General features: G+C 43.7%; 1 long non-coding RNA gene across 1 annotated transcript in view; it reads left to right on the plus strand.

Moving 5' to 3' along the window:
* Positions 1-22461, plus strand: part of LOC101013385 — a 153599-nt gene extending 131138 nt beyond the window's left edge. Inside the window, exon 3 of the long non-coding RNA XR_002516850.2 lies at positions 21852-22461. This is a non-coding gene — a long non-coding RNA (uncharacterized LOC101013385). The remainder of the gene's footprint in view (positions 1-21851) is intronic.
* Positions 22462-23208: the final 747 nt, after the last annotated feature.

The raw sequence follows: 23208 nt of genomic DNA on the forward strand, positions 1-23208 counted from the left end.
TGGATGATGGCTGGAGCAGCAATCTGGAGGCTCAAGGAGGCTGAAGGCCCCATATGACTCCTTCATTTCCATATCTAGCACCTCAGTGGAGTAGGCTGGAACAGCTTGGGAATCATTGAGCTTCTAATTCTCTCCCTGCCTTCTCTCTATGTGTCTAGTTTTCACTTCTCCACAGTATGGCATTCTCAGGAAAGTCAGACTTCTTAGTAGTGGCTTAACCTAGAATGGCTTTTCCAAAAGCAAATGTTTCAAGAGACCCAGGCAGAAGCTGCAAAACTTCCTGTGACCTAGCTTACACATCCTATAAAGTTTCTTTTGCCATATTCTGTGAGGAAAGCAAGTCGCTATGGCCAGACCAGGTTCAAGGAGAAGAGTATGAGACTCTACCTCTCGATTTCAGGAGCATTATTATGGAGAGGGAAGGATTGTTGGTTGCTTCTGTATAAGCAATGCCAATAATAGAAGGCTCCACTGTCCTGATTAATGTAGCTTTATAACAAGTCTCAAAATCAAGCAATGTTAGTCCTTCAACTTGGTTCTTCCTTTGCAAAGTCATTTTGACTATGCTAGGTCCCTTCCATTTCTATTCGAATTTTATAATCAGTTTGTCAATTTCTACAAAAACAAAAAAACAAAAAAAAAACCCTTATGAGATTTTGGTCAAGATTGCATTGAATTTATGGATCAATTTCATGATAATTTACAATTCAAATTATTTTAAGATCAATTTGTTGAAAATTTACACCTTAAAAATATTGAGTCTTCTGATCTATGAACAAAGTATATCTCTGTCTACTTAGCTTTTCTTTAATTTCTTTCACTAATTACATTATAATTCTCAATGTATAGATCTTTCTATCTCTTGTCACATTTGCCCTATTTTATATGTTTTGACCCATTATAAATGGTATTTTTAAAATTTCAATTTCCAGTTGTTCATTGCAAGTATATAGAAACAGAATTGATTTCTGTACATTAGCCTTATAGTCTATATTTTTGCTAAAGTCACATTTTTAGCTCTAGTAGTCTTTTTTGTAGGATTTCCTGCATACACTCTCATGTCATCTACAAATAAAGACGGCCTTTCTTCTTTATTTCCAAGCTTAATCTCTTTTGTTTGCATTTCTTGCTGTTGCACTGGATAGCACCTTCAGTACAATGTTGAATAGAATTTGTGAACATTTCTGATCTTAAGAGGAAAATACTCAGTCTTTCACCATCAAGAATGATGTTATCTATAGGCTTTTCATAGATGCTCCCTTAACAGGTTGAAGAAGTTTCCATCTATTCTTAGATTGCTAGATTTTTTATCAGGAACGTTTGCTGAGTTTTATCAATTTTTTTTCTGTATCTGTTGAGACATACAATCTACTAGTGCTATCATTTTACAAGTTCAAGTGAAGTGTAGGGCACTTACCTTTCTTTACATCCTGTTACCCTCTCTGGTTATAACACAATTGCTTACATATTTTCTCTGCATACATTTAGCATCACATTAGATAGTTATAATTTTTTACTTCATCTGTCACCATAATTTAGAAAACTCCAGAGAAGAAGGAAAGTCTATAGTACTTACCAATATTTTTGCTTACTATTATGTTAATATGTTCTTTCTTCCTTACTGATGTTCCAATATTCCTTCCTTTATTGTTTGCTTTTTGTTTAGAAAACTTTTTTTAGCTGTTCATTTATAGTATGTCTGCTGGTGACAGATACTTTTAGTGTTCCCTCTCCTGAGAATGACCTGATTTCCATTTTATTCCTGAAGGACATTTTCACTGGAAAGGATCTTTCAGCTGGATATAGAATTCTGAATTGACAGTTTTTTCAGCACTTGAAAGTACTCTGGTCTTCCATGGTTTCTAATAAAATATGTCATATAGACATCTGTCTGTCTGTCTATCTATCTATCTATCTATCTATCTATCTATCTATCTATCTATCTATGATGGTTAATATTAAATGTCAACTTGATTGAACTGAAGGATGCAAAGTATTGTTCCTGGGTGTGTCTGTGTGGGTGTTGCCAAAGGCGATTAACATTTGAGTCAGTGGACTGGGAGATGCAGACCCACTCTCAGTCTGGGTGGGCACCATCTAATCAGTTACCAGCGCAGCTAGAATAAAAGCAGGCAGAAGAACGTGGAAGGACTTAACTTGCCGAGTCTTCAGCCTTCATCTTTCTGACATGCTGGATGCGTCCTGCTCTTGAACTCCAAGTTCTTCAGCTTTTGGACTCTTGGACGAACACTAGTGGTTCGCCAGACTCTCACAAGCCTTTGGCCACAGACTGAAGGCTGCACTGTTGGCTTCCTTGCTTTTGAAGTTTTGGAACTCAGACTGGCTTCCTTGCTTCTCAGCTTGCAGATGGCTTATTGTAGGACTTCACCTTGGGATCGTGTGAGTCAATACTCTTAATAAACTCCCCTTCATATACACATCTATCCTTTTAGTTCTGTCCCACTAGAGAACCCTGACTAATACACCATCTGCTTGTGTTTAGCTTTCAAGAGTTTGACTATGATGTGTCTTAGTGTGAATTTCTTTGGGTTTGTTATGTTTGAGATTTGCTCAGCTTCTTAAATCTCTAGGGTAGTGTCTTCTGCCAAATTTGGGAAATTTTGAGCCATCATTTCTTTGAGTATTTTTTTTAGTTCTGTCCTCTTTTCCTCCCCTTCCAGATTCCAGTGCTGCAGAAGCTAGGTCTTCTGTTATAGCCCAACTGGACCTTGAGGCTCTGTTAATTTTGATCTTCAGCTACCTTCTCTCTGTTGTTCAGATTAGGTGTTTTCTATTGTCCTATCTTCTTGTTCCCTGCTTCTTCCCTGTGCTCTCTCTATTTTGGTGTTGAGCACCTCCACTGGGTTTTAAGAATTTTTGATTACTCTATTTTTCAGTCTTGAAATTTCCATCTTCTGCTGCTTCTTTATATTTTATCTTTCCTTCCTGGGATTTCCTATTTTTCCATTTATTTCAAGAATGCTGTCACTGCTCTTTGAAGCATTTTTGTGATGGTTGTTTTAAAGCATTTGTCAGATAATTTCAACATCTCTGTCGTCTCATTGTTAGAATATATTGTCTTTTTTCCATTCTGTTTGTGGTCTTCCTGGAAAATTCATGAGCAATTTTCCATTGAAACCTTGACATTTGGGGTGTTATGTTAAGAGACTGGATCTTACTTTAATATCTTGTTTTAAGTGGCTTTATCTGACAGTGCCCCAGTAGGAGAAGATGGTGGGGTGGGGGAGAGAACTGGGAGTGATGAGGGGAGGGAGGGCATTGCCCCATTATTGTCAAGTGTGGGAGTAGATGGAAGCCCAGGTCCCCCTCTTGGCCTCTGTTGACCCCTGAAGAAGGCTTCTCCCTCTTACTGCTTGGTGGGGTAGAAGTTCTGGCTCCCCAGTAGGCCTCCCAATACCAACATGGCAGAAAGGGAGGAATGCCTCGTTCCTGCTGGGTGGAGAGGGAAGTTCAGGCTCCCTTGATGTTTTCCGCTCCAACTGTGGGGGATCTTTTTACCACCAGGCAGGGATGAAAGTCTCAGCTCCCTCCTCAGCCTTCTCAGACACCACCCTGGTGGGGTTGGGGTGGGCAGGGTGGTTGGGGTGCCTTGACACAGGCTGGTGAAGGTAGAATTCGAGGCTTTTCACCTGGCCTCTGTGATTGGGGTGGGACAGTGGTATTTTAAGTGGTGTTTGGCTAGGGTGGAGCAGTTATTGCCTAAAGCTTCTCTGTCTTGCTGGGCTGTCCAGCTCCTTGGGCTAGAGAGAGCAGGCTTTTGTTGGGGCTTTCTTGGTCTCATTTGGAATTTCTGAGTTCAGCTTCTTCAACTCGATATCTGGAATATACAAGACAGAAAGAAACTAGGGCACTCTCCACCATGTTGTTCCTCCAGTCTCAAGATCTCTAGACAGTCTGTCTTCTCTCCATTTTTCAGGGTCTTCTTTTGCATGTTTTTAATATAACACCCACACTTTTTAGTGGCGTTTAGCAGAAGCAATGGAACAAGTAAGTCTACTGAAGCTTTCTGGAACAGAAGCTCCTCATTTCTTTTTTTGTATACGTTTCAAAAGAAGTTGCAGATATATGACCCTACACATTTCAGTATGCATATCATTAACTACAGCCCAATATTTGTTTATATTTTTCTTTTTCTTGTGTGAGATGAAAACTATACATACATTGCTGTCAGGCTTTCCCCAGGCATCAGAACTCACCAGACATCAGAATATACATCTTTGAGAGGAACCACAGAAATGTAACGTGCACGCTAACACTTTTACCCGAACATCAAAATGGAAACATCGGAGTATTCATACTAGAGAGCAACCTTACAGTTGTAATGGATGTGGTAAGGCTTTTTAAAACATCATATGTTCAAAGACATAGAATCAACCAAAATGGCATCAGTGATAGACTGGATAAAGAAAATATGGTACATGTACACCATGGAATACTATGCAGCCATAGAAAGGAATGAGATCATGTCCATTGTAGGGACATGGATGGAGCTGGAAGCCGTTATCCTCAGAAAACTAACACAGGAACAGAAAAGCAAACACCACATGTTCTCACTTGTAGGTGGGAGCTGAACAATGAGAACACATGGTCCCAGGGAGAGGAAAAACACACACTGAGGCCTGTTGCTGCAGGTGGGGGCTTAGGGGAGGGAGAGCATCAGGAAAATAGCTAATGCATGTCAGGCTTAATACGTAGGTGATTGACTGATAGGTGCAGCAAACTGCTATGGCACACATTTACCTATGTAACAAAACTGCAAATCCTACACATGTACCCCAGAACTAAAAGTAAAATGAAAGAAAACAAATTTCAAAAAAAAGAAAATTCTACGTACATTGAAATATACAATTTTTACATGCACCATTTGATAAGTACCACCCACCCCTCTGTCAAGATACAGAACTATCACCCCACAAGTTCCCTCTTCCTCCTTCCCTGTCAAATCCCTTCCCCAGACACCTTGCAGGGACAAACCTTGTTTTGTTTTGTTTTTTACACCTCCTAGATTAGTTTCATCTTTTCTAGAATGCAGTATGAATAGAAGGGACATCATGCACTCTTTTCTGTCTGGCTTCTTTGTTCTATGTTTTTCATATTTACCGAGTTTCATAATTCATTCCTTTCTGTTGCTGAGTAGTATTCCGTTGTGTGCATATACCACCGCTTGTTGATACTTTCTTCTATTGTTGGATATCTGAGATGTTTCCAGGTTTTGGCTAGTATGAATAAAGCCAAAAAGAGCCATTTTAATTTGGGACATTTAAAAAATTGTGTGAATAAACTTTCATCTGAATGCAGGGTTCTGTGGTAATAATGTTTAAAAATGTCACCTCCAGCTCTGACATGCTGAGTTTGTAATTTTCATAAATAATATAAAAAGTCATTTCTTCATCCATTCATTTGTTTACTCAACCGCTATATAGTGGGCCTATTCTCTGCCAGGAATCATTCAAGGCTCAGTAGGAAAGAGAACAAATGTAAGTTGGTCTGGTGCAGTTGACATGCTAGTGAAGGAAAAGACAAAAACATCAGTTAGCAAATACGTGTTATGAAGGAAAAGAAGCCAGGTAAGTGGGTAGGGTATTACAGTTGATCCAGAGGTAGGCAGGGTGTCATTTTAGGTCTGGAAGTAGAGAGAGGAACTTAGGGGTGATGGTCAGGGGAGGGACTTACATGATTTGGATCTGTGTCCCTACTCAAATCTCACACCAAATTATAATCCCCAATGCTGGAGGTAGGGCCTGGTGGGAGGTGATTGGGTCATAGGGACAGCTTCTTATGCTTTAACAACATCCCCCTTGGTGTTGTCATGATGAGAATAAGTTATCACAAGATCTGGTTGTTTAAAAGCGTATAGCATGTCCCTCTGTCTCTCTTCCTCCTGCTGTGGCCATGTGAAGATGCCTGCTCTGGCTTTGCCTTCTGCCATGAGTAAAAGTTTCCTGAGGACTCCCCAGTCATGCTTCCTGAACAGCCTGTAGAACTGTGAGCCAATTAAACCTATTTTCTTTATAAATTACCCAGTCTCAGGCATTTCCTTATAGCAATGTGAGAATTAACTAATACAGAAAATTGGTACCAAGAGTGGGGTGTTGCCATAATGATACTGAAAATGTGGAAGCAGCTTTAGAACTGGGTAGTGGGCAGACATTGCAGGAGTTTGTAGGACTCAGAAGAAGACAGGAAGATGAAAGAAAATTTGGAACTTTCTAGAGGCTTGTTAAATTGTTGTGACCAAAATGCTGGTAGTGATATGAAGAGTAAAGTCTAGGCTGATAAAGTCTCAGATGGAAATTAGGGACATACTGGAAACTGGAGTAAGTTCACTTTTACTATGCTTTAGCAAAGAGATTGGCTGCACTGTGCCCCTGCTTTAGGAATCTGTGGAACTTTGAACTTCAGAGTCATGATTTAGGGTATCTGGCAGAAGAAATTTCTAAGCAGCAAAGCATGCAAGATGTAGCCTGGTTGTTTCTAACAACCTATGCTTATTTGCATGAACAAAGAAATGATCTGAAATTGGAATTTATATTTAAAAGGGAAACAGAGCATAGAAGTTTGGGAAACTTGCAGCTTGGCCATGTGGTAGAAAAGAAAAACCCATTTTCAGGGGGAGGAATTCATGCAGGTGGAGAAATTTGTATGACTAAAAAGAAGGCAAGTACTAATAGCCAAGACAATGGGAAAAAGGCCCTGACGTCATTTCACAGAGCTTCATAGCAGCCCATCCCATCATAGACCCAGAGACCCAGGAGGGAAGAATAGTTTCAGGGGCCAGAACAAGGGTCTCTACTCCCCTGCACAGCTTTGGGACACTGTTCCCTGCATCCCAGCTGCTACAGCTCCAGCTGTGGCTAAGAGGGCCCAAGGTACAGCTCTGGATGCTGCTTCAGTGGATGCAAGCCATAAGCCTTGATGGATTCCATGTGGTGTTAAGCCTGTTAGTGCACATAGTGTAAAAGTTGAGGCTTGGGAGCCTCCACCTAGATTACAGAGAATGTATGGAAAAGCCTGGATGTCTAGGCAGAAGCCTGCTAAAAGGTTGGAGCCCTCATGGAGATCCTCTACTAGAGCAGTACAGAGGGGAAGTGTAGGGTTGGACCCCCCACACCGAGTTCTCTTTAGGGCATTACCTAGTAGTGCTGTGAGAAGAGGGCCACCATTCTCCAGACCCCAGAATGGTAGAGCCACAAGCAGCTTGCACCCTGTGCCAGCCCATGAGAGCAGCTGTGGGGGTTGAACCTTGCAAAGTCACAGTGGCCAAGCTGCCGATGACTTTGGGAGCCCGTCCCTTGCACCAGCATATTCTGGATGTGGGGCATGGAGCCAAAGGATAATATTTTGGAGCTTTAAGGTTTAGCGACTACTCTGCTGGGTTTTGGACTTGCATGGGGCCTGTAGCCCCTTTCTTTTGGCTGATTTCTCCCTTTTGGAAAGGGTATATTTACCCAATGTTTATACTGCCATTGTATCTTGGAAGTAACTAATTTCTTTTTGATTTTACAGGCTCATAGGTAGAAAGGACTTGCTTTGTCTCAGACGAGACTTTGAACTTTAAACTTTTGAGTTAATGCTGAAATGAGTTAAAAGACTTTGAGGGACTGTTGGGAAAGCATGATTGTATTTTGCAATGTGAGAAGGACATGAGATTTGGGGAGGAGCTGGGGCAGAATGATATGGTTTGGATATGTGTCCCTACCCAAATCTCATGTTGAACTGTAATCCCCAGTGTTGGAGGTGGGACCTGGTGGGAGGTGATTGGATCATGGGGGTGGTTTCTTATGGTTTAATACCATCCTCCTTGGTATTGCCATAGTGAGAGTAAGTTATCACAAGATCTGGTTGTTTCAAAGTGTGTAGCACCTTCCCCCTCTCTCTCTTCCTCCTGCTCTGGCCATGTGAAGATACCTGCTCTGGCTTTGTCTTCTGTCATGAGTAAGTTTCCTGAGGCCTCCCTAGCCATGCTGCTTGTACAGCCTGTAGAACTGTGAGCCAATTAAACCTCTTTTCTTTACAAATTACTCAGTCTCAGGCATTTCTTTACAGCAATGTGAGAATGGGCTAATACAGGGACCTTTTAGGAGGAGGTCAGAGGAGGGTTCTTGGAGAAGGTAAGGTTGGAAGAAGGTACAAGGAAAAAAGCTTATGTCTTTAAATCATCTTCATTCCTCATAATTCAGCACACTTCAGAGGCAACTTCCAATTCACCTGTTGATGGTAGTGAAGACCCAAGGCTCAGAGAGGGAGCAATTGGCCCTAGGGTTGCATGATGAGTCCTCAGTGGCAAGGCCGAGACTAGAGGTCTGTATTCAACATTCAGCTGTTGATGGACAGAACTCCTCCTTTGCTTCTTAAGGGGGGCTTCAGTCCTGTCATAGGCCCTGTACTTCCTCGATTCCCTACCAACTCCCTCCCCACTTCTTCCCCATGGGAAATGGTAGCATAGTGTTAGAAAGCCACATCCATACTATGGCTTCTTGAGGATTTCTGGTTTGTGTGTCTTTGAGCAAGTACTCCCCTGATGTTGGAGGATTCTTACCCCTGAAGTTGGGCAAGGAGTGAAATCTTGATGGTGGGACATCCACTCACATGTCCTTTGAGACTTGTCACGTTTGTCATCATGTGCTTAGCACAGCTGCCTTTCATCTGCAAACACAGCCTGGGAGCTGTTTATATTTTATCTAATTTAATTCTTATAACAATCCCATGGGGTTGTTAGGTAGTACAGTGCTCTCTCTGTTTTTACAGATGGAAATCTGGAGACTGAGTGAGGTTGAGTAATTTGCCCGAGGTTGGCAAGAGGCTAAAGCAGAATTCTAAACCAGATCTGTTTGATTCTGATGCTCTTGCTTTTAGCCACAATGTTTTAGCATCTGTTCGATTCTGAACAGATGGACAGAATTTGCAGAGGTCAGAGGGAGGTTCTAGAATAAAGCTGTTCTCTAGTTTACAGGAGAGAAATGGAGGTAGTGATACACCTGTGCCAGTTCTGGGATGTGTAGCTGGGAGGGAAGCCTTCTGTGGACCACCACGTAGGAGGGAGAGCATGGCAGGGTATGACAGGAGGAGCATGGGTTCTGGAACTGAAAAATCGTGTGTTCAAATCCACACTCCACCACAAATCCCACGAATGGAGGACGTTTGGACAAATTGTTGAAGCCTTCTAAGCTTCCATTTTCATGTCTGTAAAACGGGATAATAGTGGTATCTCCCTAGTGGGTTGCTGGTTTTAGGTACAGTGAGATCTTGCAAATGAAGTACTTAGATAATACCAGGCTCACAGTAAATGCCTAATAAATGCTGGCTGTTGTTTTTATTCGCTATTGTTCTGAAAAGTGGCAGGCACTACAGACATAGAAAGTGCAGAGAGTGGAAAGACAACAATGCATTTTAGGGCCAGGCAGCCCAGAGCTGCCCAGGCTGGCATCTTGCCCAGAAGTGGGAGTGATCTTACAGAGCCCAGGGCCTTGCAGGAGAATTTTTGCAGACACCCAACTTCCTGCATCAGTGGGGTCGAGTGATCTCTGGAGTGCCTTCCGACTTGGAGAGGTCATTTCAAGTCTCTGCAACGGTAGCGATGATGGTTCCAGCAAGGGAGGGAGAAGGGGCTTCTACTGGCTCTTGGACACTCCAGCTGTCATTTTTGGGAATGTGCTCACCTGCCCCAGAGGGAAATAGATGATTGAGAAAGGAGGCAACCAGGAGACTTAGGCTTTCCCAACAGTCACCTACTAGCTCCGGTGCGTTTGCCACAGACAGCAGGCCAAGGCCAGTGTCACGGCAGGTTAGGGTGTCCTGCACATTCACTGTACCAGTGAGTGGTATTTTGCAAACTCATTATAAACAGATTACATTTCTTATCCTAATGTGGCTGTTGGCTACCTGCCCATGAATTTTAGCCTCCAGGAGAAAAACAATTGCTTGAGCTGAGTGTTCTGTGCTTTTTACTTTCCATACATTACTCAGGGCTCCTTCCAGTTCCCCCAACCCTTAATCTCTCTCTTTCTCTCTTTCTCTCTCTCTCTCTCTCTCTCTGTCTCTCTCTCTCTCTCTTTCTCTCCTCTCTCTCCATCTTTTTCCTTCTTCTTTTCAGAAAGTCCTCTTTCATCTTGGGCATAACTAGAAAATCTGGAAGCTGTGCTTCCTGCCATGCATTAGCCATCAGGGTCCTTTTCCTCCCAAGCCAGGGAAGAAAGCACGAAAACCAATGTCCAGGCTGGGTCTCTCGGGGTCCACAGCATCACAGGCAAAGGAAGTAACTGTCTCCATGTCTGCCGATGGATCCACACACATTTCGCTGGGCAGCATCTCTGCCCCAGGAAGCAGCGCTGCTTACCACTCTGGGCACCCAGATGTCTGGTCTTGCATCGCAGGCAGCCTCTTTCTCCTGGCCTTTTCTTGTCCAAAAAGTCAGAGGGGCAGGCCAGTTCCAGAATGGGATTCCAGGCAGACCAGGAGACTAGGAGTGCATGTGGGCAACTGCAAGGAGATGCGTCTGTCTGCATGGTGTTCATGTGTTCATGTGCACACCTGTGCATGCGCTCCCCCAGACTTACACACACTCACGCACACACGCTCACACAGGTTCATGCACGGGAGCCTCTCACTCAGCACTTTGCTATTAATAGCTCACTTTTCTAAAAAGGTCTGCTTAGCCATTTGTAAGAATAACCACCACTGCCTGTGTGACAGCCCAGGGTCCCGCAGGGAGGACAGGGCCGGCCCTCGGCTAGGACTGTCTGACCGCCTGCCTCATGTTAGGATCCAGAGGGAGGGCCAAGAGGGGAGATGAAAACCCTTCCTGAGTGGCCAGGGAAGCCTCCAGTGCCTGTACTGAGGGACAAGGGAACTCACTGGCAATGTCTGCGGGCAGTTGGCCAGGCTCCTGAGAGCCAAGATGCCACCTTCTTCACAGTGACAGCAGGGAGCATGCTCCATGAAACCAGAATGAGCCTACTCTCCACTCTGGGGTCCTGCTGTAAAAGCCAAGAAGCAGAGAGCCAAGCTGAGCCCACCAGGAGCTTGGCACAAGGCTCTCACCCACAACTGCTCGCTGATCCAAAAGACAGGCTCTGAGGCTAGAAATTCAAGTGTGGTGGTGCTGTGACGGAACACACAGCCACCGTGCACTTGCGTCCCTGGCAGCCGCAGTCCAGGCCTGAGAGGGCCCAGTGTCTGTGGGTGTTTGTATTTAATTGCGGTAGGTGAGAAGGGCCAATGGTTGGGTTTTATTTCAAAACTGCTTTAAGGAGAAGTAACATTGTAACATTAGGTGGCCCAGAGCTGTGAAATGTGCCCCGGTCATAAATGCTTCACCATCAATTAACACCTCCGGAATACCTAGGAGTTGCCAGCAACTTCCCATTCAAATAACATCTTAAACCTTCCTCCACCCCACGCTGCCCATTCCCTCGCAGGCAGGCCTGCATGGTTTGATGATGACTGCTCGCACTGCTGGCCCTAGCTGTATAAAAGTCCAGACAGTTGGGCTGTGAGGGGAACGCCCACCTCAGAGTAGCTTAAGAAAGAAAGATATTGGTTTACTTCGGAAAAGCTCAAGACCAGCTGAGTTTAATGGCGTCATTAAACTCATTAGACATGGGGCTATTTTCTCCATGTCTCTGCTTCACCTTCCTAGGAGCTGGCTGTCTTTGAGGGGCCCGTCGCCAGGAGGTGCTGGGAAGTGGCTGCCAGCAGTTCGGTGCACAGCCTGTCCTCTCAGCAGCCCAGGTGACAGGTGTCTTGGGAGTGGCAATGACGGGACCAGCTGCTCATCCTGGGCTGGTCATTGCGACTGAGACGTGGGGTGGGCTGGTTAGTGGTTCTGAGCCACTCGTCCACCTCTGGATCTGGCAGCTCCACCTACACAGTGTCGGGCTAGGCGTGGGAGCATTCTGGGCCAGGAGAAATGGGATTGGATCCTGAATGGTGGGAATAGCAGGTGTCCCCCTCCATGTGCCTGGGTCCAAGACTGCTCTGCTCTGGACCTTCTGCACCTTCAGAGGTACAAGTTGCAGTGCTACTCTTGCTGAGCCTACAACCCTGTTCAAGTGACTTAACTTGTCTGAGTTGCAAACGAGAACATTGAAAGAATCTATTGTGAGGATTAACTACAATACAAGAGTATCTGGCCCTTGCATTCCGCAACTCACCGCTTACTTGTTCAACCAGGTAAAAAGGTTCTGATCCCAGTGTTGCAGGAAAGGGAGAGAGGGAGGGAAGAAGAGAGGGAAGGAAGTTATCAAACCCAAACTCTGTGCAGGGCCGGAGATGTCTCCATGGGACCCCTAGAATAGATAGGTTCTTGCCTGTTCTCCTGGTGGCCATGGAGCATGACCGTTCACCGAGTCAGTCTGTGAGAGTCAATCCCCTAAAGTCTACTGATCTGTGATGCTCCAAGTTCTGTAGGACTCATTAGTCTTTTTTCCTGCTACAAGGTGTCTTGCCATGCTGCAAGAGTGTCAGGTGAATGTGCTAGTTTGCAGAAAACAAAATTGGGACATGTCCTGATATGACATTCATCAAATATATACAGATAGGTGTCACAGCCCCCAAAAAAGCTTATCTCTTCTAGACCACACATGGCTATTTCCTCCAACTGTGTCAGATATTACAAAGTTTCTAGCAATCAAAACGCAAGCCAAATGTCATTCTCAGGACCCGTTGGAGGATTTTTTGCTTTGTTTTGGTTTTGTACGGTATCCATACCATTTTCCAAATTCTTTTGTCCTTACATACTTTGTTTTTTCTTTAAAAAAACATCACCTATAATCCCATCACCAGACAAAACCACTAGAAATAAACTAACATTTTAGCCATGTTTTTCTGTATACAAAAAGTATGTGTGGAATTTTTCATTATAATATTGGGACCATGACATCTATCACACTTTTTATTAGGAAATGGCCTTCAACAATACACATTTAACAATATGCTTGATGTCTGTGTAATATTTCATCTTACAAATATATCATGATTTATTTAAGCATTCCCTGATTGCTTGCTTCTAGCTAGAAAAAACAATTTTGGTAAGTGTCACCACTGGGCTAGAGTAATCTCAGCCAATCCTCCTAATAGCGCAGTGAGACCAGAGTTATGATAATCTTCAGTTAATGGACAAGGGACATGATGGTGTGAAAGGATAAATAAACTACCCAAAGACAACTAGCTAGTGAGACCAGCATGGACAGTCAAGCCCAGTGCATGTAATTTGTGCTCCCCTGCACTGTTGCTCATATCCTTGGACCCTTGCATACATGATCTTCTTAGTCATCTTGAAAGAGAAATGTTAGCTTACTGTTTTTATTTGCATTTCTTTGGTTGCTTTTGAGTTTGAGCATCTTTCCATTTCTTATAGACCATTTGCATTTGTTTTTCTACAAAATGTCTGTTCATGGCTTTTGCCCATTTTTCTGTTAGCTTTGTCCTCTGTATACACACACGTATATTATTAGTCCACTATCTGTCATGTAAATTCCCCAGTTTTCTTCTTGGCTTTTAATTTTGTTATGGTCATTTAGGACTAAGAAGTTTTAAGTCTTGTATGCTTACCAATATTTAATCTATGACTATACCCATTATTTTTATGCTTAGAAAGTTTTCATTCCTATCAAGTATAGATAAATGTTCAGCTCTACTATTTTATTTTAACTGTGCAGTGTGTTCATTTTTGGCATTTAATTAATTAATCTATCTGGATGCTATCATTAGTTTCCTTCTGAAAAAGTCAGTCCAGGCCGGGTGTGGTGGCTCACACCTGTAATTCCAACACTTTGGAAGGCTTGAGTCCAGGAGTTCAAGGCCAGCCTGAGCAACATGGCAAAACTCTGTCTCTATCAAAAATACAAAAATTAGCCAGGAGTGGTGGCACATGCCTGTGGTCTCAGCTACTCAGGAGGATAAAGTGGGAGGATTGCTGGAGCCTAGAAAGTTGAGGCTGCAGTGAGCCATGGTTGCACCACTGCACTCCAGCCTCGGTGACAGAGCAAGACCCTGTCTCAAAACAAACAAACAAACAAACAAACAAACAAAGGCAGTCCAGATGTACTGGAACAAGCTTGTGTGGGATGGCTACACTCATTTCCTGTTCTAACACACCTGTTAACTGGATGAGCTCCTATATCCTCATCCAGGTGCCAGGTCTGCCACACCTGGTACTGGCATGAGCCCTATGGGGAGCATACCAGCAGAGACATTATACTTCCACTGAGACAAAATAAAGCCACATTGACTTTTAGTATTCATATTATCAACTGACATTAAACCCATGGCAACTAAAATCTCCAGGTTTTTTTTTTTTTTTTTTTTAATTCTGGGGGTGAGGGTACAACTTTTAGAGAAAATATCTCTCCCTAAGACTGCCAATCACTCTAAATTTGCATCTAACACTTCCACATAACTTTATCTACTGAATAGGCAGTATTTACCATCTGCTGCTTCATCTTGTAGCATAATTTTCTTTTATATTCCCAGGTGTGAAAATATTCAAACTGACCCCTAATTTTCAGCTTTCAGAGCTATCTGCTACTTCCCAGGTCACTTTGGTTTTTAAGTTCTTTCACATGCTGTTGTTGGACATCTGGGTTATTCCCAAGTCTTGTTTTCATATAGGCAGCTGTCAAGTCAAGATAGCCATGGCTCTGCCTGGCATGTTCTTTAAGGTTGCATTTTTATTTTTATTGTTTTATTTAATTTTTCTTGGAGAGAAGAGTTTCACTCTGTTGCCCAGGCTGGAGTGCAGTGGCATGATCTTGGCTTACTGCAACAGATCTTGACTTACTGTAACCTCCGAGTCCCAAGTTCAAATGATTCTCCTGCCTCAGCCTCCCAAGTAGCTGGGATTACAGGCACCCGCCATCACGCCTGGCTAATTTTTGTATTTTTAGTAGAGATGGGGTTTCACCATGTTGGCCAGGCTGGTCTCAAACTGCTGACCTCAGGGGATCCACCCAACTTGGCCTCCCAAAGTGCTGGGATTACAGGTGTGAGCCACTGTGCCCAGTCGCATTTTTAATATTCAGTGTTTTTCTTGACATATATTCCAACTAAATTCTTATTAGTGTTGTTGATTTGACCTCATATTTGGTCCTATTGAAATGAATTTGAATCATTCATGATTTGGTTCTTTATTGCATTCATCGTCCTTCTTGGCTTCTGGTTACCCACACATTAGACACAAGTGCCTTTGGCATCTTTTTTCAAATCTACAGATGAGGAAACTGAGTCCTAGAATGGTGGAGTGATTTGATGAATATTGCAAAACTATAATGGGGAGATTAGATGGGGATCCAAGTCTTGTGCCCCCAAAGACAGGACACCAGGCAATGTAGAGGTGGCCAGTACCAGAGCAACAGCCTAATGATGCTATGTGTGTCACACACCCAGCTCACTCAATCCTGACCACAACCCCCACTGCTTTGATTCCTGCCCCATCAGTAGCAACTGAAAGGACATCTCCAAGTTCACCTTCAAGGACACCGTTAAGGCTGGGCCAGAGGAAGCTGGGCCAGTGGAAGGACATGACCCCTGGCACTGTTCCCCTTCATAAGACTTCACAGTTCATCATTTCATTTGGGCATCCTTTTACAATTCACTAGGAATCCCTCTTATCTTATTTTCATCTGGTCCATATTCCTGCATTTCAAAAACAAGACTGTTCTGAAAAACTGTCAGCTGCTTGCTGAGGTTATTTTTGGTATATAGTACTTACCAGAGTCACCTGGTCAGCATTAATCACCCCATCATGAAAGACTCATGGTTGTTTGGGGGGTATTGAACCCATGTTGTACCCTATATTTTTTCTGAAATATTTTCAATCCAGATGGTCAATAGTTCTAGAATATTCCCTCGGGGATTGCCATTGAGCAATTGACCATTTTTACAAATGTTGGAAATGGACCATTTGCCCAGGAAAGGGCTTCCCTGTGTTGAGTCACTGTGCTGCTGCCAGGTCATCGAAGAGTTTTCATTGTTAAACTCGTGTAGGGCATCCAAGCACCACCTTGCTGCCTTCTCACCAGGCCAGGGGTCCACCTTTTGGAAGAGCATCTTTCTAACTAGAAGGGAGAGACATGAAGTTGAAATTGCTTGGCTCTGCCTCCTTTTTTTTTTTTCCCCCAAGTGTCTACATTTTAGCATCTTCCCTGTGCAATCCCTTTCTTGTCCTACTCTTCAAATGGCTTTGAAAACCCTTCTGAGATCGCGGGCCTATTTGCAGCCTCTGCATGGTGTGGGCTTTTGGTTTCCCAGTGTGGTTTTCACAGGTTCAGGCCCCCCCCATCCTGGTATTTTCCTTGACTCCGTGTCCACTTCTCATCTTCTGGGTATCTCTTTCATAAAGTCTGAGATCACCAGTGGTCACCCTGTGTGGCCCACATTGGATTTTTCTAGCTATTTCCTCTTTTTGGTCCTCACTGGGCTTATTCAGGATTATTTACTACACATATGCAGAATTTGGAGTTTCCCCCTAATCTTTTTTCTCACTTGGGATCTGTGTGTGTTCAGACCCCCTAGCCCCAGCCTTCCAGGTTAATATTGTGTGGCACTAGGACATTAGCATCAGTTTCTTCAATTTGATATAATTGTGTGTGATAATAGAATTTACCTCCTGGAGTTGTTACGAGGATTGAAGGAAATAGTGCTTAGTTTTGGTTAGTATTAATATTATTGTCTACCTATTCCTGACACATTTTATGGTTATAAGTGACAGAAAACTGCCTCAAACTGGCTTAAACACAAAAAGAGAATCTATTGCTCAGAGACGTTTCCCCTAGGACTTACCATTAAGCAACGTCCAAAGGTAGACCTGGCTTTTGGCACAGCTGGGTTCACAGCCCTGATAATGTCCCCAGGACTCAGGATCTGTCCATCTGGCTCCTCTGATGCTCTGTGTGGAAGGAGGAGGTGGCACAGCAGCAGCCTCCAGCTTGGCAGAGCCATGGTGGGGAGCAGGACCCCAGCGCTTAGGTTTGGCTCCCATCCCAGCAAACTGGTGCTCTGCCAAACTGAATTTGGAAGACTTGCTTTCCCAGAGAAGAGAGCACATGAGCCTTCCTGACTGCTAGTGATATTGCTGACACAAACCGGACACCTCCTCCACTCTGTAGCTAAGGGGCAGCTCGGCCTTTCAATGCAGTTCTTTTCTATCAAGGGAGACCCCACCAGAATTGAGATGGGTAACCCCGAGCCCTGTGCACAGGTGCCTGCTTTTACTCCCTCATTCATCTCGGTCTGGACATTCCTGACCTTGACTCTTGTCTGTGACATCCTCTGCACTCCTCCATGTGCTCCACTCAGCTCGCTCCTGAGAGCTGGTAATTAATCCGCCTTGTCTTTACCCTCTGACCTCACCGAGCCTCCCATATGGGTTTCCACACCTGGCAACTGACCTTGGAGTTACTCCTAACTTTGTCCCGCAGGCCTGCTGGATTGGATTTTATGTTTGCTTGCTAACTGCTCTGACTCTTGACCTAGTCTGGTTACTTGCTGTGGTTGTGTGTGACACCTCCGTGTTATACACAGTGCTGGGCATTGCTTTTTCAGCAGCCTGGAATCAATCCACTGCCTCTTCTTTCCCCAATTCGATGTCCTTTTGTGGCATTAGCTCTCTCACTGGGCACCGTCTTCATGGTAAATCTGGGTGCTTTTCCACCTGCGTGGAAGTGGAAAGGTGTCCACAGTGTTTCCTCCCTTGCCCCAGGGAGGTCCTGAGCTGAGCTGAGCTGAGTGGTCTCAGGAGGAGGGACAGCAGGCTGCTTGTTCCCTGCAGAGGCGCTTGATGGTGGCACACTCTTGTCCCGGTTGAACCTGGTTCTCCAGGTCAGAATCCAGCACCCCTGTTGACCTCACAAGCTCCTTCATAGCTTCCAATTCATTCCCTTCTCTGCTTGAGTCAGCAAGAGACATTCCTTCTGCTTTCAAGAGTCCTAGCTCATATTCCTGTGCTGTGCTTCATCTTCCCTGGCTGTGTAGATTTACTTGGGCTCTTTTCACTCTTCCTTCTGAAGTTACCGATCGCACTTTTTCTGGTCTCACAGGCTGGCCTCCTGCAGCATGCTCTGCTCTTCCCAGCTTTGGGCCAGCACATCCTGCTTCCTGCCAGGCCCCCGCTGTTCTGAGGTGGATCTGGGCTGCAGTCCAGGAGACAAAATTCTCCACTGTGACACCATCTACATGCCCAGATGTTCCCTCCATATACTTCCTCTTTCTCCTTTTCTTTTCCAAACTCACAAACTTCAAGTGAGAGAAGGAATGAAAACACCACCTGTAACACCAATTCCTCCAATTTCCTCCCCAGAACTTCAAAGTAAACAGAAATGTATTGGGCTTAGACTGGGACTTATGGCTGATCAGAGTTGGAAGAAGCCTTAGAAACCATCACCAGCCTTCGCTCCGGTGCTGTCTCTGATCGTTTGGCTGTGGCTGGCTGAGTTGTCACATCTGGGCACAGGAAGAAAAGTGCTGGGAGTGATTCCCAGTGTCTGCGTGGATGGGGGAAGGGAGAGTGACAGCATATGAGCTGGTTGTTTGCCCGTCCTCCAACAACCTGCTGTGTACTTTACAAAATGGGGACACTGAGTCACACATCTATCATGTTGTCTAAGGACACACAGGAAGCCAGGGCAGATTTGGGGGTAGAATCCAGGTTGTCCAGCCTTCTCTATCAACAACAATGACTTCTCTTCCCACTGGAATTCACTGTCATAGGATGTCATCTATGTCTGCTTCCTGACGGCATGTGTGTCTCCCGGTCTGTGATGTCAGTGCTATACTCGGCCACCTCTGTACACGACGGTGTGGCATGAAAGGGATCCTGCTGGTGCCTGTGGGACTGGGGCTAGTCCTCTGGGACAACTTTCAGAATCACAGTTCTTCTTCCCTAGGACAAGAGGGTGGTATAAAGCCAAGGAAGGGTGGTCCTGGGCTCTGCAGCCACGGAGCCCCAGGGTTTGGAAGGTGCCGTGGAATCTCACTCCTCAGTTTGGACTTTTTGTCAAACTGCAGCTGGAAAAAAATTAGAAATTGCTGCTCCAAATGGAACATACTCCATTTCATTCCAAATGAGAAGTAAACAAATAGACGGGTGAGCCTCCCCAAAATGATAAAACTCCTCACACTTAAGACGAGAAGTCAGTTCAAGTGCAGTCTTGGCATGACTCATTGGGGCTTGCTGCAGGAACCTAGAGGCGAAACGTCCTCATCCTGCCTGTGGAAGCCAGCTCCTTATTTTAAATCCCATCCCGTTTGACTGTCGGAGTCAGACAGAGCCTTCCTCAAAGCTGAAATGCACACACAGAATTAGAAGTCCCTGCGGGATCAAGCTCACGGTGGTGAGAACCTTGCAGAGCAGACAGCTCCAGGGGCCAGCGGCTGCCTGCAAACACTTGCTGAGCAAGCCCCTGGGAGAGGGGCCTTTCTCCCAGGCCAGGAACGCCAAAGCGGGGTTTCCTGATAAGGAACACAGAACTGCTGTTTCTTGGAGAGGGAGTTCACATGGACTGGGATCCATTCTCAGGCTGGGCCTTAGTAGTGGGACAGCATCCTGTTTTATTAAAAGCCTGTTGCTGGCAGGGAAAGCTGTCTGCCTGCTGAGTGGGCAGGGGCCCAATATTGCTGTGGGCAATTCCAAGCCAGTACTGGGAGCTGACATCAAACCAGGAAAGAACACGACTGTTTTTAGCTGATGTAGCAGTACATTTTCTTTCTTTCTTTCAGTCTTTTTTTTTTTTTAATAGTTCTATTGCCTGGTTTCACTGTGTACATTTTGCGTGTGCAGGCACGCGTGTGACATCCTGCACGCAGCTACAGCCGGGGTTCACTCTGAGATGAGCCCGCCCCACTTATTCTCCCTTTCTCCCTCCTTTTCCCACCTCCCCCTCTCCCCATCCTTCCCCTACTGACCTCCCCAGCTCTAAAGCCCCTGATAGACATAAAGAATAGAGGGAGACCCAGGCTGTGGCCTGGGGTTATTTACAGGGTTGGGGTGGGTGAGAGAAGAAAAACAGACTGCTTTGTTTATCTTTTGAGTCTTGAAATTATAAAAAACGCATTCATTTGCAAGGAAACCTTAATTTGTAGGATCCCCCAAAATTTAAAAAAACTAAAGGGAGATTCACTTCAAAAGAAACTAGGGGAAAAGCTGTTTTATTTGTTGCTGATTTGTTCATTATTCTTATCTTATTTAAAGTTAGGTTTGTTGAAGGCAGGCAAAGGTAGTCACTTTTTCATATTTTTATTACATTCTTACTTTCTTCCTCCATTGCCTTATCAGTTAAGAGGGCAAATAATATTTCAAGAGACTGATAGAATATGCTCTGCACTCTGCTCATTTCATAGCTCTCTGGGGAACTGGGGTTTTTGTAAACTTCTATAATCACATTTTCTGCTGAGGTTATAGATGACTCCGAGAGACTTCCATTCATGCTGTAAATTAAAATGACTCAAATTGCTTCTACTTTTACAAATTAAAAGAAAAGTACTTCTATATAGATTTTTTAACAATTAAAAAAAAAAGTCATTTTAACACTGGTTGGTTGCCTGTACGTGATTTTTCTGGCTTTTCTTAAAATTTGGAGTGAACAGCTCCCATGTCAAATATAACATGTTAACTTACTGGCTTCTTTTTAACCCTGCACTCAAGCAATAGACTTTTCATGTAGAGCCAGAAAATGGTACATGTAGTGAACTTTTTTTTTTTTTTTAAAGATAGAGTTAGTGGTGATAAAGGGATTTCAGAAAAAACAATGTACTTGAAAATGTGTTACTTCACATTAGAACATTCAATTTTATCTTAAGAATATAAATATTCAATTTTACCTCATTAGTCTTTGTACTGAGACAAGCCAAAAATAATGTAAACTGACCATTTTTTGCTATACATTCTAATATTTTACATATTTATAGGAGTTTTGCAAGTCATGATATATCATATAAGGCACACAAAAAAAGAATGACATAAATCATGTTAAGTGCAGTCTACTTTTTCCTGAGCTATATCTTTAAGACAAAAGATATTTAACAAATTGAACTTGTGTTTTGGGGGAGGGTCCACTCTCTGGTTACTTGAGAGAAAACCAGAGGATTATCTTTGTGGTGAAGGAAAGTGTATAGAAGGTAGTATTTTTTTTTCCTTTTATAAAGGGGTAGGGCTGTATCTGTTGGTGCAGTGCTCTGCCTTTTGTGTTTTTTTCTGGTTAATTTAAAACATTAGCTCCAAGTTTTTAATATAGTAGTTTCCCGTGAGTCACTGGGCTGAAAGCCCATACTATCTGTGTCAGGCAAGGGTCCAAGACAAGAAACGAGTAGAACACAGATATAAGAAGGCTTTATTAGTGCAGCTAAACTTTGATAATTAGGAAAGTTCCAGTTCTTCTATGGTAGTTTATTTGTAGATAAATGTAGTTGTAACCTTTCGGTGCCAAAGGAAAACCTCCTCATTCAAGACAAGGGATACGGAATAGGAAGAGCTCAAAGAAAACACAGTTTTCTGTGTTACAGATAAGTATTTACATTACCAATCAACTTTTGGTTCAGGAAAGAAGTGATAACCTGTTTAGGTTTTTAAAAGGAATTCAATATCCTGTTGACTAAATGCAGAGCAGGTTCAGAGGAAGATGACTGTTGAATAACGCAATTGATTCCTTCCAAGAAAGCATAGGGTGTAGTTTTTATTACAGGAAGTGCCATTGATAGTACTTTTTCTGCTTTCTGGAAAATCACCCAGGAAATAAAATTTGTTTTAAACATTATTTTTAAAACAGGCTCTGCCGACTTCCAGTTCTGGAACAAGATGATTAAACTCATTTTTCCCCGCTCTGCTCCTCTAAATACAGCTAAGTACCTTGGAAACTATTCAGCAGACAATGATAAAGAACTCTGAAAGCTAGAAGAAAAGAAGGTGTACTTGCAAGAAACCTCAGGACTTGAGAAACAGCAACATGGTAAGTTTTCTAAGTTTCCTTTTCATCTCCCGTATACCCTGGGCTGTGCAGGAATCACCAGCAGGCACAGACAAAATGACAACAAAACAACAACAAAACCCCCAAGAACATCCTGTTCTCTTTGGCCAAAGTTCAGGGAAGGGGAACCCCAACAGAGACCCAGTAGGAAGCTCTAGCCCCTGTTTTGTACAACCCAGGGTCTTTGCAGAGAGATTCATCTGCCAGCAGTAGCAGCAGCAGCAGCAGCAATAGTAGTAGCAGCAAAGCCCTGGGCGGTCCTGGCCCCCAGTCCACGTCTTAGACACCAGCACATGGCCTGATTCACCCACAGAAGCAGCCACTGTGAAGCGCGCTGTGTCTCCCCAGACTCCATCCAGTGGCATAAAGAGACCCAGGCTCTGCAGCTTCCTCCCCATCATGGAAGGCTGCCCATCTACAGAGTTTCCAAACATAATAAGCACTAAGGAAACGACAAACGTGATATGCTGGAAAAAAAAAAAATCACAATTAAATCAAAATGAAACACTAAAAAATGTCCAAGTAAACAACAGGAAGGCAAGAAAAAAGAAACAAAAACATGATAAACAGAAGGATCAGAGAACAAATATTAATAATAAAATATCAGACTTAGCCCTAATATATCAATAATTATCTTAAATGTAAATATTCTAAATGCATCAATTAAAAATGCAGAGATTGGCAGAGTGTATTACAAAACATGACCCAGCTATGTGTTGTTTACAAGAAACTCGCTTCAAATTCAATGATATAGGTAGACTGATAGCAAATTGATGGAAAAAGATATAACATGCAAACATTAATCAGAAGGAAGCACAAGTGGCTATATTAACATCAGAAAAAGCAGACTCCAGAGCAAATAAAGTTACTATAGGCAAAGAGGGAAATTACATCATAACAAAAAGAATGAATTCACCAAGAAGATATAGCTATCCTGTTGTGATGTTATGATACATTTTGGTTTTCATCCATGGGTCCTAGCTCATAACTCCCATATCCTGTGTTAGAGTCTTACAAGATTGTTGGGGGTGTTAGGCCTCGGGGCAGGCCTCTGACCTTCTCCTGCCTTCCTTTCACTCTAATGTTCTCCCACCTTTCTGCCTTTCTGATTGTGAATCTTAAGACCCTCCTACAAGGCAGTCCCATCCTATATCCTGGGGGAAGGAATGCTGACATCATGAAGCTTCCATAAAAAGCCAAGAGGACAGGGTTCATAAGCTTCCAGATGGCT

This window comes from Papio anubis, chromosome 14 (genome assembly GCF_008728515.1).
Source record: "Papio anubis isolate 15944 chromosome 14, Panubis1.0, whole genome shotgun sequence".
NCBI classification, from domain to species: Eukaryota; Metazoa; Chordata; class Mammalia; order Primates; family Cercopithecidae; genus Papio; species Papio anubis.